The sequence below is a fragment of the Oncorhynchus mykiss genome, chromosome 25 (assembly GCF_057628025.1).
Source record: "Oncorhynchus mykiss isolate SJ-2025 chromosome 25, ASM5762802v1, whole genome shotgun sequence".
Classification (NCBI taxonomy): Eukaryota; Metazoa; Chordata; class Actinopteri; order Salmoniformes; family Salmonidae; genus Oncorhynchus; species Oncorhynchus mykiss.
In genome coordinates this window covers 73,479,355-73,484,980 of record NC_143046.1, presented here as the reverse complement: position 1 = coordinate 73,484,980, position 5,626 = coordinate 73,479,355, and positions in this window count along the sequence as shown.

Below are 5,626 nucleotides of genomic sequence, written 5' to 3'. Positions count from 1 at the left end.
CCGAGATACCTGACCAGGCCCAGATCCCTGTCATTAGCATGAAGAGAAGACGCCAATACAGGGGATCAGGTTGGAGTGCCAGCGTATGGACGGGAAAAATAACAACATCAATGCTGACACAGGGAACAAACTGAGGAGCAGACAGATACAGTTGAAGTCGGACGTTTACATACATCTTAGCCAAATACATTTAAACTCAGTTTTTCACAATTCCTGACATTTAATCGAAATAAAAAAATTCCTGTCTTAGGTCAGATAGGATCACCACATTATTTTAAGAATGTGATATGTCAGAATAATAGTACAGAATGATTTATTTCAGCTTTTATTTCTTTCACCACATTCCCAGTGTGTCAGAAGTTTACATACACTCAATTAGTATTTGGTAGCATTGCCTTTAAATTGTTTAACCTGGGTCAAATGTTTGGGGTAGTGTTCCACAAGCCTCCTACAAGAATTTGGGTGAATTTTGGCCCATTCCTCCTGACAGAGCTGGTGTAACTGAGTCAGATTTGTAGGCCTCCTTGCTCACACATGCTTTCTCCGTTCTGCCCACAATTTTCTATAGGATTGAGGATAGGGCTTTGTGATGGCTTTGTTGTCCTTAAGCCATTTTGCCACAACTTTGGAAGTATTTTTGAGGTCATTGTCCATTTTGAAGACCCATTTGCGACCAAGCTTTAACTTCCTGACTGATGTCTTGAGATGTTGCTTCAATAAATCCACAAAAAATTCCTGCCTCATGATGCCATCTATTTTGTGAAGTGCACCAGTCCCTCCTGCAGCAAAGCACCCCCACAACTAGATTCTGCCACTCCCGTGCTTCACGGTTGGGATGGTGTTCTCGGCTTGCAAGCCTGCCCTTTTCCTCCAAACATAATGACGGTCATTATGGCCAAACAGTTTCATCAGACCAGAGGACTTTTCTCCAAAAAGTCTTTGTCCCCGTGTGCAGTTGCAAACTGTAGTCTGGCTTTTTTATGGCGGTTTTGGGGCAGTGGCTTCTTCCTTGCTGAGCCACCTTTCAGGTTATTTTGTACTTTTTATTTCTCCTTTATTTAACCAGGTAAGCTACTTGAGAACAAGTTCTCAATTACAACTACTACCTGGACAAGATAAAACAAAGCATTGTGACACAAACAAGAACACAGAGTTACACATGGAATAAACAAGCGTACAGTCAATAAAACAAAATGTAAAAAAGAAAATCTATATACAGTGTGTGCAAATGGCGTAAAGAGGTGATGCAATAAATAGGCCATAGTAGCGAAGTAATTACATTTTAGCAAATTAACACTGGAGTGATAGATGAGCAGATGGTGATGTGCAAGCAGAAATACTGAGAGAAAAAAGAGCAGAAAAGAGCAAAAAAGTAAATAAAAACTATATGGGGATGTGGTAGGTAGATTGGGTGGGCTATTTACAGATGGGCTATGTACAGCTGCAGCGATCGGTTAGCTGCTCAAAGCAGGCATTTGGTTTTACTAGCATTCAGGAGCTGTTGGAGGCCACGGAAGGAGTGTTGTATGGCATTGAAGCTCGTTTGGAGGTTATTTAACACAGTGTCCAAAGAAGGGCCAGATGTATACAGAATGGTGTCGTCTGCATAGAGGTGGATCAGGGAATCACCCACAGCACGAGCGACATCGTTGATATATACAGAGAAAGGAGCCTGCCCAAGAATTTAACCCTGTGGTACCCCATAGAGACTGCCAGAGGTCCAGACAACAGGCCCTCCGATTTGACACACTGAACTGTCTGATAAGTAGTTGGTGAAACAGGTGAGGCAGTCATTTGAGAAACCAAGGCTGCTGAGTCTGTCGATAAGATTACGGTGATTGACAGAGTCGAAGGCCTTGGCCAAGTTGATGAAGACGGCTGCACAGTACTGTCTTTTATCGATGGCGGTTATGATATCGCTTAGTACCTTGAGCGTGGCTGAGGTGCACCCTTGACCAGCTCGAGCTTGCACAGATAATTTTAGAAAGAGAGGGCCTAGATTGTCTAGCCCAGCAGATTTGTACGGGTCCAGGTTTTGCAGCTCTTTCAAAACATCTACTATCTGGATTTGGTTGAAGGAGAAGTTGGGTAGGCTTGGGCAAGTAGCTGCAGGGGGTGCAAAGCTGTTGGCTGAGGTTGGGGTAGCCAGAAGGAAAGCATGGCCAGCCGTAGAGAAATGCTTGTTGAAATTCTCGATTATCGTGTATAAAATTTTGGTGGTGACAGTGGTACCTAGCCTCAGTGCAGTGGGCTGCTGGGAGGAGGTGCTCTTATTCTCCATGGACTTTACAGTGTCCCAAAATATTTTTGGAGTTAGAACTACAGGATGCACATTTCTAAGCTAGCCTTTGCTTTCCTGACTGACTGCGTGTATTGGTTCCTGACTTCCCTGAAAAGTTGCATATTGCGGGGACTATTCGATGATAGTGCAGTCCGCCACAGGATGTTTTTGTGCTGGTCGAGGGCAGTCAGGTCTGGAGTGAACCAAGGGCTATGTCTGTTCTTAGTCCTACATTTTTTGAAAGAGGCATGCTTATTTAAGATGGTGAGGGAAATCATTTTAAAGAACAATCAAGCATCCTTGACTGGCGGGATGACGTCAATATCCTTTCAGGATACCCGGGCCAGGTCGATTAGAAAGGCCTGCTTGCAGAAGTGTTTTAGGGAGAGTTTGACAGTGATGAGGGGTGGTCGTTTGACCGTGGACCCTAGCGGATTCAATTAATGAGGCAGTGATCGCTGAGATCCTGATTGAAATCAGCAGAGGTGTATTTGGAGGGCAAATTGGTCAGAATAATATCTATGAGGGTGCCCGTGTTTATGGATTTAGGGTTGTACCTGGTGTGTTCATTGATAATTTGTGTGAGATTGAGGGCATCTATGTCACGCCCTGACCTTAGAGAGATGTTTTATTTCTCTATTTGGTTAGGTCAGGGTGTGATTTGGGTGGGCATTCTATGTTTTCTATTTTTTTGTTTTTTGCCGAGTGTGGTTCCCAATCAGAGGCAGCTGTTTATCGTTGTCTCTGATTGGGAATAATACTTAGGCAGCCTTTTTCCCACCTAATGTTGTGGGTAATTATTTGTTTTCTGTATAGTTTATGTATAGTTTATTTTGACTTACAGAACTGTGCGCTTTCGTTTTTGTCGTTGTTATTTTGCTTTTGATGTCATCAATGAAAAGAACGATGTACGCCTACCACGCTGCACCTTGGTCCGGTCATTCCACAAACGAGAACCGTAACAATTTAGCTTAGATTGTAGGACTGCCGGGGTGTTAAGCATATCCCAGTTTAGGTCACCTAACAGAACAAACTCTGAAGATAGATGGGGGGCAATCATTTCACATATGGTGTCCAGGGCACAGCTGGGAGCTGAGGGGGGTCTATAACAGGTGGCAACAGTGAGAGACTTATTTCTGGAGAGATTAATTAAAAAAATGTGAAGCTTGAACTGTTTGGGCATAGACCTGGAAAGTATGACAGAACTTTGCAGGCTATCACTGGAGTAGATTGCGACTCCTCCCCCTTTGGCAGTTCTATCTTCATGTACAATGTTGTAGTTGGGTATGGAAATATAAGAATTTTTGGTGGCCTTCCTAAACCAGGATTCAGACACGGCAAGGACATCAGGGTTGGAGGAGTGTGCTAAAGCAGTGAGTAAAACAAACTTAGGGAGGAGGCTTCTGGTGTTAACATGCATGAATCCAAGACTTTTACGGTTACAGAAGTCAACAAATGAGAGTGCCTGCGGACACACAGGGCCTGGGTTAACTTCCACATCTCCACATTATGTCGATATAGGTCTCGTTTTACTGTGGATATAGAAACTTTTGTAGCCGTTTCCTCCAGCATCTTCACATGGTCCTTTGCTGTTGTTCTGGGATTGATTTTCACCTTTTGCACCAAAGTACGTTCATCTCTAGGAGACAGAATGCATCTCCATCCTGAGCGGTATGATGGCTGCGTTGTCCCATGGTGTTAATACTTGCGTACTATTGTTTGTACAGACAAACGTGGTACCTTTGGCTGTTTGGAAATTGCTCCCAAGGATGAACCAGACTTGTGGAGGCCAACCATTTTCTTCTGAGGTCTTGGCTGATTTCTTTTGATTTTCCCATGATGTCAAGCAAAGAGTTTGAAGGTAGGCCTTGAAATACATCCACAGGTACACCTCCGATTGACTCAAATTATGTCAATTAGCCTAACAGAAGCCATGACAGCCATGACATAATTTCCTAGAATTTTCCAAGCTGTTTAGAGACACAGTCAACTGAGTGTATGTAAACTTCTGACCCACTGGAATTGTTACACAGTGAATTATAAGTGAAATAATCTGTTTGTAAACAATTTTTTGAAAAATTACTTGTGTCATGCACAAAGTAGATGTCCTAACTGACTTGCCAAACCTATAGTTTGTTAACAAATCATTTGTGGAGTGGTTGAAAAACAACTTTTAATGGCTCCAACCTTAGTGTATGTAAACTTCCGACTTCAACTGTAGGTTTTCCTTTGTCCAGGTGGGAAAGGGCAGCGTTGAGTGCAATAGAGATTGCGTCATCTGTAGATCTGTTGGGGCGGTATGCAAATTGGAATGGGTCCAGAGTTTCTGGGATGATGGTATTGATGTGAGCCATGATCAGCCTTACAAAGCACTTCATGGCTAAGGACGTGAGTGCTATGGCTCAGTAGTAATTTAGGCAGGTTGTTCTTGGGCACAGGGACTATGGTGGTCTGCTTGAAAGATGTAGGTATTACCAATTCGGTCCAGGGACAGGTTGAAAATGTCAGTGAAGACTCCTGCCAGTTGCTTGGAATACACATCCTGGTAATCCATCTGGCCCTGCGACCTTGTGAATGTTAACCTGTTTAAAGGTCTTGCTCACATCGGCTATGGCGTGCGTGATCACACAGTCGTCTGGGACAGCTGGTGCATGCTTCAGTGTTGCATGCCTCGAAGCACGCATAGAAGTAATTTAGCTCGTCTTATAGGCTTGTGTCACTGGGCAGCTTGCGGCTGAGCTTCCCTTTGTAGTCCGTAATAGTTTGGAAGCCCTGCCACTTTCGATGAGCGTCACCTGTCAGCAAGGGGTGTGGCTGAAACAGCTGAATCCACTAATTTGAAGGTGTGTCCACAAAATGTTGTATGTATAGTGTTTTATAAAGCAAACAGACAGGTATCGAGGCATTCAGTTACTATTCGATGGAACGTGAGAATGGGCGTATAGTAACTGACCTAAACGACTTTGAGTGTGGTAGGTGTCAGGCGCGCCGGTTCCAGTATCTCAGAAAAGGCGGGGACTCCTGAGCTTTTCACGCACGACAATATCCAGGCTTTACATTGAATGGTGTGAAATCTTGACTGGTGTCAACGGTACAGGCTGGTGGCGTTGGTGAATGTGTCATGGTGTGGGTAATGTTTTCCTGGCACATGTTAGGTCCCTTGATACCAATTGAGCAATGTTTCCATGTCCCAAATAATTCAGTATGTTCTGGAGGCAAAGGGAGGTTTGACCCAGTACTAGATGGGTGTACCTAATAAACTGGCTACTGAGTTTTTTTAATTAATTTTTTTATTTTATTTGAACCTTTTATTTAACTAGGCAAGTCAGTTAATTAAGAACTGAT